General features: G+C 43.6%; 1 protein-coding gene across 1 annotated transcript in view; it reads left to right on the top strand.

The window, feature by feature from the left end:
• The window catches only part of CD276 (CD276 molecule), a 234831-nt gene extending 232345 nt beyond the window's left edge, over positions 1–2486 (top strand). The window contains exon 10 of the transcript XR_003939989.1: positions 2468–2486. The gene's annotated coding sequence lies outside the window, so the exon portion shown is untranslated. The remainder of the gene's footprint in view (positions 1–2467) is intronic.
• Positions 2487–13509: the final 11023 nt, after the last annotated feature.

The raw sequence follows: 13509 nt of genomic DNA, 5'->3' as shown, positions 1-13509 counted from the left end.
TTAATACCTTTCAAATATTTGTAAACGAACCTTTTCCAGAGATGTACGTCCAAGGTAATGTTTGCCGATAATACAGAGCTATGGGTACAGAGCAGAGAACTTTACCTCTTGGGGATATATGGACCCACACCCTTTACAAAGTCCTTTTACCCAGAACTGCTTAGCAAATTAGAACCTTTCATGGATTTACCAATGTTAGTAGTAGGAGATACGAACTTAGTGATGGATCCTGAACAACGTAGCACAGACATAACATTGATTGCATAAAAAACATTCTTCTGGAAGTCTTGGGCTTGTTGTGGAGTTTGGACTATTGAAGACTTATGTAAAGAGGGTCAGAATGATCTACTAACATTCCAGGAGGTTCATACAAGCCTGCACATTCCTAGGACACATTTCTTTCAATGGTTGCAACTGACACATTGTGTTAAGTCTACAAATGTACTAAATTCTACTGGTTCTCATGAACCCTCTATCTATCAAACTGCAGCATCCTTGATTAATAATGGTCATATGGCCTCATCTATATATAAGATTCTGCTTTCCCACCAGTATAAGCACAGTTATTCACTCAAAGAAGTATGGGAAGCAGATACCAACCAAGTACTCCCGCAATCTGTACACTCTCAAATTTGGAGGTCTTTGATTAGGCCTCTATCTTCTGCTAACGTTATGGGAGTTTGTGCTTTTTAATATTAACATTGTTTATATATGTATGGACATCTTTGAATGATATTAGTTATTAGCATGTCTCCATTGAAAATTGATAATCATTTCTTTAGTATGTATGTTCGATTTAATTTTGAGAAAGTATTTCATTTTATGGTTTAGTCGTTATTGATTTTTAATAAATCTATGTTTTATATGTTTCACCACACAGTTGTTAACCCCTGACGCAGCCTCTAGAGGCAAAACGTTCCATTTTATTCTGTTCCAGGTTTCACACTCACACAGTTGTATATAGATTTAGGCTAATCTGTGTTTTAGCCTTGCGAGGTTCAGTTGACGATTGGTTGTTGGTTTTAGTGAGCCTGGTAGCTAGAGATTCCAATGTGTGAGAGCTTTGGGCCTGCTTGTCCTCTGAGAGGGCGGGGACACTTGCCTGTAGCGGGTGTTCTCCAGGGACAGCAGGCCATATATTCTCACATACCTTTCCCACCTCTCCTTGGAGTTTTCTCCTTTTTCTAGTATTCTATAGTATTGTACTGTTGGTCCTGCGTTCCTGTGGCGTTCGGGAAGGCACTCGTGCATGCACAGTGGGAGCGCAACACGCTCAAAAAGCTCTGAAAAGCTTGTCGCAAGTTCCAAACCGGGCAACACGTTACCCACATTTGAGAATATATGGCCTGCTGTCCTCTGAGAATACCTGCTGCGGGTGGGCCTCTTCGCTTTCTCCGAGGACAAGCAGGCCTATAATTATCACATGTGGGTATCCCTAGCTGAAGAGCTTACTTTTATTGTCTTCTGGGTTAGGCCACCCTGCCCTACTTAATAAAGGACAGGTGACAGTTCTTCCTATTGTTCATTCCATGTACAAAATATAGCAGCGCTCGGAAAACAGAACTAAGTTGAATATTCACTCAGATAAAAGATCCAAGAAATGAGATTTAAAATGTTTTCTAATTCACTTACTTTCTAGGAAGCAAAACCTCTTTTCAGATGCCAGATGCCTTGCAAACTGTTCTTTTTGGCAGCCCTCTGTTTGCAAGTAAAGACAAAGTGTGGCAATTTAAACTAGGTGCACAGATTAGTGGGCAGCCAATGAAAACAGGAAAGGGTGAGCGTAATGTGAGCGAGTTTTGCAGAGTTGAAAAGAAATCTGGCAGCTCTGTTCAGAATGAGTTGCAGATGGTGGGTACCATAGGAGACATGTTAGGTCATTATTGTAGTTGAAACATGCAGTAATCAGGTTATTAACAAGAATTAGAACAGATTCAAAGCCAGAAACACAAGGGATCTAGAAGTTAAGGATATTAGGGTTTAATAGTAGAGGCAATGATGTTTAAGGAAAAAGAAAAATGGTTTCAGTAGGAGACAATCTAGGGTCAATGTGTTTTGATGGTCCCCTGGATCAGAAACTCGCTTTGAATAAAGACCTTAAAATTCAGGAAACCTTTAAGAAAATGAGTATTTAAAGAAGGTAAGGAGATTGGGTGGCGACGCCGGTAATTGGGAAACAAAACGGGAGCTGGGCAGACTTCTATGGTCTACACCCTGATCGTGACTGAATAGATAGGGATGGGCTGGAGTGTAAATTTTAAGGGGCTTTGACGTTAGCTTCAGAACTTAGTACAAGAACAGTGCTGGGCAGACTTCTATGGTCTGTGCCCTGAGAAAGGCAAGGACAAATCAAACTCGGGTATACATATAAAGTATCGCATACCATGTAAAATGAGTTTATCTTGTTGGGCAGACTGGATGGACCGTACAGGTCTTTTTCTGCCGTCATTTACTATGTTACTATGAGGCATATTTTCAAAGCACTTTGGGAGGCTAAGTTCCATAGGTTTCTATGGAACTTTGGGAGGCTAAGTGCTTTGAAAATATGCCTCATAGTATCCTCAAAAATGAGAAACACATCAATGAAATGCTTCATGAAGCATCAAAGATTTCCAGCAGTGGGAAAGATAAATGGGGCTTGATAATTGCCTGTGGTTTTTGCAACTACATTCAAAGTATATACAGGTAATTATTTGTACCTGGGGCAATGGAGGGTTAAGTGATTTGCACAGAGTCACAAGGAGCTGCTGTGGGAATTGAACCCAGTTCTCCAAGATCAAAGTCTGCTGCACTAACCACTAGGCTGTGTTGAAAGAGGACACCTGGACTCAGATCACGAGATCCTGCAGGATCGATAGCATGACGCCACCTATCCTTGAACTGAGGAGCCAATATACAGCCCAGGAAGTGGAGGAGGTGAGAGCACCCCAGAGAGAGAGCAGGAATCAGAGCTCAAAATCCCCCAGTGACCACTAATAGGCTAAAGGTAGTAGTGATTCTGTTCTGAGGAGTACAGAAGCATCGATATACAGACTAGACATGATGTCCTGGGAGGTGTGCTGCCTGCCAGGTGCCAAAATTCAAGATGTTACAGAGAGCTTGCCGAGACTCACCAAACCTAATGACTTATCTAATGCTGCTCATCCATGTTGGCACGAATGATACTGCTAGGGTACCCCTCTGAAAATATCAAAAGTGACTTCATGGCTGTGGGTGAGAGGGTGACGCAAACAGGTGTACAGGTGGTGTTCTCATCAATTCTCTCTGTTGAGGGTAAAGGCCAAGGTAGAGAAGCTTGAATCCTGGAAAGGAATATGTGGCTGTGCATATGGTGTCATCAAGAGCATTTTGGCATCCTGGACCATGGGATGCTTTACCAAGGGCTGGTAGAAGAAGAGAGGATGTGTTTTCAGCAGCAGACTGGCAAACTTACTGAAGAGGGCTTTAAACTAGACTCATTGGGTTAGGGTGATCAAAGCCGTCAGGTAAGTGAAGCATTAACTACCTTTCTAAACAAATGGGAAAAAGGGGCAACATCTGAAAAGCAGTATATACTAATGTCCAAAGTATGGGAAATAAGGTTTTAGATCTTAAGGCTGTGATGGAAGAGGTTGATCTGGATTTACTGGTGATCACAGAGACATGGTTCACAAAGAACCATGACTGGGATATAGTTATACTGGGCTATAATCTATTTAGGAAAGACAGGGCAGGAATAAAGTGAGTGGGAGTGGCCGGAAGAATTCTAGGCTGCATAGAGAGAGGTATGAGCAGCAGAAGAAAGGAGGTGTTGATGCCCCTATGCAAATCATTGGTGAGGCCCCACTTGGAGTATTGTGTTCAGTCTTGGAGGCCATATCTTGCTAAGGATATAAAAAGATTTGAAGCAGCTTGGAGAAAAGTGACCAAAATGGTATGTGGTTTGCATCGCAAGACGTATGAGGAGACACTTGAAGACCTGAACATGTATACCCTGGAGGAAAGGAGAGATGGGGGTGATATGGAGGGGCATAATCGAAAGGGACGCCCAAGTTTTGCTGAGGACGTCCTCGCAAAATGTCCTGATGGAGGGGCGGGGAAACCCGTATTATCGAAACAAGACGGACCCAGGCCCATTCTCCCCCTACCTTTTACACTTGTGGTCATAAATGTGAGCCCCCCCCAAACATCCCCAAAACCCACTACCCACAACTGTACACCTTACGGGTGAAGGGGGGCACCTAGATGTGGGTACAGTGGGTTTGTGGTGGGTTTTGGAGGGCTCACATTTACCACCTGAGTATGACATTTGAAGCAGGCACAAAATATTTTTTAAGTTTTTTTTGGGTGGGAGGGGGTTAGTGACCACTGGGGGGAGTAAGGGGTGGTCATCAGTTCAGGCACCTTTATGTGCCTTGGTCATAAGAAAAACAGGACCAGGTAAAGTTGTCCAAGTGCTCATCAGGGACGTCCTTTTTTTTCCCATTATTGGTCGAGGACGTCCATGTGTTAGGCATGCCCAAGTCCCGCCTTCGCTACGCCTCCAACACCCCCCCCCCCCCCCCACATGAACTTTGGTCGACCCTGTGATGGAAAGCAGTTGGGGACGCCCAAAATCGGCTTTCAATTATACCTATTTGTACGACCCTGTGAGAAGGACACCCATCTTCCGATTTGTGTCGAAAGATGGGCGTCGTCCTGTTTCAAAAATGAGCCTGATATAACAGATGTTCAAATATTTGAAAGGTATTAATTTACAAGCAAACCTTTTCCAGAGACAAGAAGGTGGTAGAACTAGAGGACATGCATTGAGGTTGTAGGAGAACTGATTCAAGAATAATGTCAGGATGTACTTTTTCACAGAGAGGGTGGTAGATACTTGAAATGCTCTCCAGCGGGAGGTGGTGGAGATGCAAATGGTAACAGAATTCAAAATGAGTGGGATAAACACAAAGGAATCCTGTATAGGAGACATGGAACCAAACAAGCTTAGCAGTGGTTAGATGACAACAGTAGTAATTGGGAAGTGAAGCCAGTGCTTGGCAGATTTCTACGGACTGTGCCCTGATCATAGCAGGACAGATTCAGCTTCTGTAACTGGAGTACAAGGCCAGTGCTGGGCAGTCTTCTAAGGTCTGTGCCCTGAAAATGGCAAGGACAAATCAGGATCAAGAGAAAAAGGAAACCGATATGGTTCTCCAAGCAAGTGGTTGAAAAAATAAAGGCTAAAGAGTTGGCGTTCCAGAAATACACAAAAACTGAAGAAAAGGAACACGAGAAGGAATACAGGATGAAACTGAAAGAAGCCAAGAGAGAGATACGTCTGACGAAAGCGCAAGCGGAAGAACAAATGGCTAGAAATGTAAGGGGGGTGACAAAAATTTCTTCAGGTATATAAGTGAAAGGAGAATGGCTAAAAAGGGAATTGTGAGACTAAAAGATACTGTGAACCGCTATGTGGATAATGATGAAGAAAAAGCAAATTTGCTAAATAGATACTTCTGTTCTGTTTTCACAGAAGAAAATCCTGGAGAAGGACCGCGATGGTCTGCAAAAAGTACAAATGAGATTGAAGTGGATAGAAAACCGTTCACGGAAGAGAGTGTGTATGAACAGCTTGAAAAGCTAAAGGTGGACAAAGCCATGGGACCGGATGGGATCCACAGGATATTGAGGGAGCTCAGAGAGGTTCTGGCGGGTCCTCTTAAAGATTTGTTTAATATATCCTTGCAGACGGGAGAGGTTCCGAGGGATTGGAGAACGGCGGAGGTGGTCCCTCTTCACAAGAGTGGTGATAGGGAAGAAGCTGGAAACTACAGGCCGGTAAGCCTCACTTCGATTATTGGAAAGTAATGGAAGCGATGCTAAAGGAAAGGATAGTGAATTTCCTGGAAGCCAATAAGTTGCAAGATCCGAGACAACATGGTTTTACCAAAGGGAAATCGTGCCAAACGAATCTCATTGAGTTCTTTGATTGGGTGACAGGAGAATTGAATCAGGGACGAGCTATGGACGTAATCTACTTAGATTTCAGCAAAGCTTTTGACACGGTTCCCCACAGGAGGCTCTTAAATAAACTGGATGGGCTGAAGATAGGACCCGAAGTGGTGAACTGGTTGACGGACAAAAGCCAGAGGGTGGTGGTGAATGGAATTCGCTCGGAGGATGGAAAGGTGAGTAGTGGTGTGCCTCAAGGATCGGTGCTGGGACCGATTCTGTTCAATATATTTGTGAGTGACATTGCCGAAGGGTTAGAAGGTAAAGTTTGCCTATTTGTGGATGATACTAAGATCTGTAACAGAGTGGACACCCGGGAGGGAGTGGAAAACATGAAAAAGGATCTGAGGAAGCTAGAAGACTGGTCTAAGGTTTGGCAATTAAAATTCAATGCGAAGAAATGCAAAGTGATGCACTTAGGGAATAGAAATCCTCGGGAGACGTATGTGTTAGGCGGGGAGAATCTGATAGGTACGGATGGGGAGAGGGATCTTGGGGTGATAGTATCTGAGGATCTGAAGGCGATGAAACAGTGTGACAAGGCGGTGGCCGTAGCTAGAAGGTTGTTAGGCTGTATAGAGAGAGGTGTGACCAGCAGAAGAAAGGAGGTGTTGATGCCCCTGTATAAGTCGTTGGTGAGGCCCCACCTAGAGTATTGTGTTCAGTTTTGGAGGCCGTACCTTGCGAAAGATGTAAAAAGAATTGAAGCGGTGCAAAGAAAAGCTAAGAGAATGGTAAGGGATTTGTGTTACAAGACGTATGAGCAGAGACTTGATGACCTGAACATGTATACTCTGGAAGAAAGGAGAAACAGGGTTGATATGATACAGACGTTCAAATATTTGAAAAGTATTAATCCGCAAACGAACCTTTTCCAGAGGTGCGGAGGTGGTAGAACGAGAGGACATAAAATGAGATTGAAGGGGGGCAGACTCAAGAAAAATGTCAGGAAGTATTTTTTCACAGAGGAGTAGTGGATGCTTGGAATGCCCTCCCGCGGGAGGTGGTGGAAATGAAAACGGTAACAGAATTTAAACACGCATGGGATAATCATAAAGGAATCCTGTTCAGAAGGAATGGATCCTAAGGAGCTTAGCCGAGATTGGGTGGCAGAGCCAGTGGCGGGAGGCGGGGATAGTGCTGGGCAGACTTATACGGTCTCTGCCAGAGCCGGTGGTGGAAGGCGGGGCTGGTGGTTGGGAGGTGGGGATAGTGCTGGGCAGACTTACACGGTCTGTGCCCTGAAAAGGACAGGTACAAATCAAGGTAAGGTATACACAAAAAGTAGCACATATGAGTTTATCTTGTAGGGCAGACTGGATGGACCATGCAGGTCTTTTTCTGCCGTCATTTACTATGTTACATATCATAGCTTATGCTACAAGTTTATCTTGTTGGGCAGACTGGAAGAACCATAAAGGGCTTTATCTGCCATCATCTACTATGTTTCCAAATTACTAAAATATATGTTAAAGATAATATAATATTAAAGCTCGGGGGGGGGGCTCAGGGGATGGCTAAACAGTGCCCCCCACCTTGGGCTCTGGCCCCCCCCCCCTCCCGGTGAGGTCTGGTTATGCCCCTGTTGGAAACTATAGGCTGGTAAGTCTGACTTCTGTGTAGGTTCGTTAATGAAATGCTTTTAAAACAGAGAATAGTAAAGTTTTGGGAATCCAATGGATTACAGAACCAGACACAACATGGTTTCACTAGAGGCAGGTCTTGTTAGACAAATCTGAATAATTTCTTTGACTGGGTGACCAGAGACTTGGATCAAGGGAGAGCGCTAGATATGGTGTATTTGGAAAATAGCAAAGCCTTTGACACAGTTATGCATCCACAACTAATAAACTGATTTCCCTTGGTATGGGCCCTAAAGTGACTGACTGGGTAGGAAATGGTTGAGTGGAACGCTAGAGGGTAGTAGTAAATGGAGCTCATTCTGAGGAAAAGGATGTTACCAGTGGTGTGCCGCAAGGTTTTGTTCTTGGGCTGGTTATTTTTAACATTTTTGTAAGCTGTATTGCTGAAGAATTGTCTGGTAAGGTTTGCCTCTTTGCAGATGATATAAAAATCTGCAATAGGGTTGACACCCCTGAGGTGTGGATAACATGAGGACTGATTTAGCAAAGCTAGAGGAATGGTCTGGAATTTGGCAGCTTAGATTTCATGTTAAAAAATGCAAACACCCGAGGGATCGGTAAAGAACTTTTGTGCACGAAAGAGAAGCGGAACTTGGGTGTGATCATATGTAATGATCTTAAGGTGACCAAACAGGTAGAAAAGGTGATGGCAAAAGCTAGAAGGATGTTGGGTGCATAGGGAGTGGAATGGCCAGTACGAAAAAGGTAATGATGCCTCTCTGTAGGACTCTGAGACCTCATTTAGAATATTGTGTACAATTCTGTAAACCACACCTTCAAAAAGATATAAACAGGAGGGTGGAGTTGGTCCAGAGGGCGGCCATCATAAAGCGTATGGGGGCAGACTTAAATATCTCTATATGTATACTTTGGAAGAAAGGCAGTACAGGGGAGATATGATAGACATTTGAATACTTATGCAACATAAATGCACAAGAAGCGAGTCTCAATTGAAGCTGTGGAGTGAGGGGGCATAGGATGAAGGTGACATGGGATAGACTCAGAAGTAACCTGAGAAAATACTTCTTCATGGGAAGGGTGGTGAATTCATGGAATGGCCTCCCAATGGAAGTGGCGGAGATGAAAACAGTATCTCGGTTCAAGAGATCTTGGGACAAGTACATAGGATCTCTTAAGGGGGTGATTGGGAGAATAGATGGCATAAATGGGCAGACTGGATAGGCCATATGGTCTTTATCTGCCTACATTTTTCTCTGTTTCTATGTTTACATGTATGGGCTTTAGTGTAAGTATATATGTGTCTGAGCTGATCTTTGATGCAGCCTCTTTGATACATACAACAGTAGGTTCCATCAACTCATTATCCATTGTTAGATCTAATTTGATAATGAACTTTGCTATAGGCTGAAAAAGAGGGGCATACTTTATACATTCTGCATTTATACCTGTATATTACTGCTGAATGAATACATAATACTGCAGAATTCTTTGGGATAGAGACCATCACTCATCCTAGAGCAGACAAATCACTGAAGCAATGCCTGTCTCCTTTCACCTCCTGGTATTTTGTAGATTGCTGCTGCAAAGTGAGTCCAATCCATGTTGCTGCTTTGTGACACTGACCCATTAAAAAGACTGGGGCAAATAAGATTGGATTTCAGGGACTTCTCAGCTGCAAGGTCAGTGGGGCCTGGGAATTTATTTGCTTCTGTTCGCTTCAGCTAACGGCAGCTTCTGAGGACTAGATGGAATATTTGTACACCAAGTGACAGCTGACCCACCAGCAGGAAAGAGCAGCCCTGCCACTGGAGCTGGAGACTTCAATCTGGTTCTGCTCTTTTCATTTCTATCATTATACACGTGTTTGCATGATGGCACCTGGTGTGCACGGGGCTTGGAGGGAATGCAGCTCAGGCTATAATATCAGTTTATTCCTTTGAGCGTACATATGTGGGGGGGGGGGGGGGGGTTCTGTTAATTTATTTTAGGTAGTTTGTCTTTCTTCCTTCCTCACGTTATCAGTACAGAGAGCATGATCACCAAACTCTGCAGGTGCTATTCCACATCATTCTAAAGAAATCATGGATGGGGGCAGGGCAATTACTGCAAAATACATCTGTAAGATTAATTTTTAGGTTAGGTAAGTATAACAAGGATACACTGGCTTCCAGTACAATCAAGGGTAGAATTTAAAATGGCATCTTTAGTTTTTTAATCTATATATGGATTGAATTCTGAAAGGATACTATGTAGTCTACATATAACTAATTCATTCATTTCTGCCCACATTATGCATTACTTAAAATTAGGCTATCTGTCTTTAAAAAAAAAACCCTTCAAAAATCTATGTTAGAACCTTTTTTTTCCATTTTCAAGAAGTAGAAAATATGGAATCGGTTTCCCCTTTAGGTTTAGGCAAATTGGCTTTAAAATTTATTTATTCTCTAACATAACATAGTGCCATTGCCATTGGTAGTTTTGAATGAAAATTTTATTTTTAGTGTACTGTAGAAACTTGCTAAGGATTGAAATTCTAATTACTAATTACTAATTGTAATTAGTGGAGGAGTGGCCTACTGGTTAGGGTGGTGGACTTTGGTCCTGGGGAACTGAGGAGCTGAGTTCGATTCCCACTTCAGGCACAGACAGCTCCTTGTGACTCTGGGCAAAACACTTAACCCTCCATTGCCCCATGTAAGCCGCATTGAGCCTGCCATGAGTGGGAAAGCGCGGGGTACAAATGTAAAAAAAAAAAAATTCTCCTGTAATAAGAGGCCTTCTTGTGATGTAATCCACATTGAATTTAACTGGAATAATGCAGGATATAAGACACTGTATAGTATAAATCTACTTTCTCTGAGCAAAAGCAGGCCATAATATTCTCACAACTGGGTGAGGTCATCCAATGGAGCCTGGTGTGGACACTGCCCAATGTACTGTCTCTTTAAAAAGTCCCATTTAATGCAGTTACTCTGTCCGGTTAAGTGCTGAATATCGGCACTTAATTGACCAACAGCTCACTCTGCCCCTGGAAGACCCCTAAACTATCAAGTTTTCACTTAGATGTTAACCAGCAGATAGCCAAGACCTGTCGCTTCTTTCTCTTTAACATCAGCAAAATTCGCCCTTTCCTCTCTGAGCACACCACCCGTACTCTCGTCCACGCTCTCATTACCTCTCGCCTTGACTACTGCAACCTGCTCCTTACTGGCCTCCCACTTAGCCATCTATCCCCCCTTCAATCTGTTCAGAACTCTGCTGCACGTCTTATATTCCGCCTGAACCGATATTTTTTATTTTTATTTTTGTTACATTTGTACCCCGCGCTTTCCCACTCATGGCAAGCTCAATGCGGCAGGCAATGCAGGGTTAAGTGACTTGCCCAGAGTCACAAAGAGCTGTCTGTGGTGGGAATCGAACTCAGTTCCTCAGTTCCCCAGGACCAAAGTCCACCACCCTAACCACTAGGCCACTCCTCCACTACTCATATCACCCCTCTTCTCAGGTCACTTCACTGGCTTCCAATCAGATACCGCATACAGTTCAAGCTTCTCCTTCTTACCTACAAATGCACTCAGTCTGCAGCCCCTCATTACCTCTCTATTCTCATTTCCCCTTATGTTCCCGCCTGTAACCTCCGCTCACAGGACAAATCCCTCCTCTCAGTACCCTTCTCCACCACCGCCAACTCCAGGCTCCGCTCATTCTGCCTCGCCTCACCCTATGCTTGGAATAAACTTCCTGAGCCCTTACGCCAAGCCCCCTCCCTACCCATCTTCAAATCCTTGCTCAAAGCCCACCTCTTCAATGTTGCTTTCGGCGCCTAACCTTTATACCTTTCAGGAAATCTAGACTGCCCCTATTTGACTGACTGTACATTTGTCCTTTAGATTGTAAGCTCCTTTGAGCAGGGTCTGTCCTTCTATGTTAAACTGTACAGCGCTGCGTAACCCTAGTAGCGCTTTAGAAATGTCAAGTAGTAGTAGTAACCGCTAATTTTCAGTGGTGATAACCGATAAAGTGCTATTGAAAATTAGCGGATAGCTCCGAACAAGTAATTTAATTGGTCAGTGGCCATTTCTGGCCAATTAAATCATTTTGAATCTTGACCAGCCTGTAACAGACCAGTTCCTCATATCTTATTCAACTGTACATATAATTTGCCTTCAGTTTAGCCACCCAAGTAGAATATTTGCATAGGTTGCTGAGTTAGCTTCAAAGAGCCTATTTAAAAAAGGCCCCTTAGATTCAAAACTATATAAAGAGGAAAGGTCTCACTGAGCTTTCTGTCTGAGAAGCTCTGAGAGAAGAGGGCATTTCTCTGGTAAGTGAACACTATTTTGCTTTGTGCTTTGGGAACTTTAAAGATTGGGGTTTAAAGGAGGATTTGTAGGTTAGTGCTAGGCAAAATAAAAATAAACTTTGTACCAGCATTAACAGACTCTAGCAGGATCTAGTTTAGTCTTTCCGCCCATCCCTAGAACAACTCTTCATTTATAGTCAGTTATTGTAATTAGGGTAACAAGCAAGGAGTGCTCTTACAGAGTTTTAAATACATTTCATTACCATCTAAGAAGGAAACACTAACTAAATCATACAATATATACTATATAAACTAAAAGGCACTTAATACTGTAGCAAGTTTTAAATTATTGAAAAACTCAAAAACACTAAGATGGAGTCAGCAGTCCAGCAGCGAGAGGGGTGCTATCCAGTCTTTTGCATTGAGTGTCACATGTATGATTATCTCCCAGTTGGTGAGATGTCATATGTGTGTGCCCGATGCAAACAGCTCCTAGCTCTCAGGGAACGTGTCCGTTCTCTTGAGACTAGAGTAGCAGACTTGGTGGAGCTGAGGGAGACAGAGAGGTACATAGAGGAGACCTACAGGGATGTTGTAGAGAAATCCCACCTCCAGTGTGGTAGCCCTTGTGCTACCTTGGAGGAGGGAGGTCTCCTAGAAGGAGAGCATCACCCTGGTGAAGTAGGAAGTACTCCTGTAACCAGGACCTGCCCACCAGGGGTTTTACTATCCTCATGCACCGAGGATATGTCTCCAAGTGCTGCCTGGGAGGGAAAGGTTAGGACAGCTGTTGTAGTTGGTGATTCGATCATTAGGCATATAGATAGTTGGGTGGCTAGTGGACATGAGGATCGCCTGGTGATTGGCCTGCCTGGTGCGAAGGTGGCGGACCTCACGCTTCACCTAGATAGGATTTTAGATAGTGCTGGGGAGGAGTCGACTGTCTTGGTACATGTGGGTACCAATGACATAGGGAAATGTGGGAGAGAGGTTCTGGAAGCCAAATTTAGGCTCTTAGGTAGAAAGCTCAAATCCAGATCCTCTAGGGTAGCAGTTTCTGAAATGCTACCTGTTCCACGGGCAGGGCCCAAGAGACAGGCAGAGCTCCAGAGTCTCAATGCATGGATGAGACGATGGTGCAGGGAGGAGGGTTTTAGATTTGTTAGAAACTGGGCAACATTCTGGGGAAGGGGGAGCCTATTCTGAAAGGATAGGCTCCACCTTAACCAGGGTGGGACCAGGTATTTAAAAAGGAGATAGAGCAGCTTTTAAACTAGAAATGGGGGGAAGGCCGACAGTTGCTCAAAAGTGCATAGTTCGGGATAAGGTATCTTTCAAAGATATCACCAAAACAGGGAAGATAGGTTATCCTGATAGGTTGCAAAAGAGACCGTAGTAGATCAGGTGCCCCTAAATAAAAATAAAAATCAGACAAAAGATTGCAAATTAGTACTGTCAAGTTAGAATATATTGCACTAAATGAAAAATTAGATATAATAGGCATCTCTGAGACGTGGTGGAAGGAGGCTAACTAGTGGGACACTGTCATACTGGGGTACAAATTATATCGTAGTGATAGGGTGGATCGAATTGTGGAGGGGTAGCATTGTATATCAGGGGTGTAGC

Source organism: Microcaecilia unicolor, chromosome 1, assembly GCF_901765095.1.
Source record: "Microcaecilia unicolor chromosome 1, aMicUni1.1, whole genome shotgun sequence".
Classification (NCBI taxonomy): Eukaryota; Metazoa; Chordata; class Amphibia; order Gymnophiona; family Siphonopidae; genus Microcaecilia; species Microcaecilia unicolor.
The sequence above is the reverse complement of the archived record's forward strand: the minus strand, read 5'-3'. Positions and strand labels throughout refer to the sequence as shown.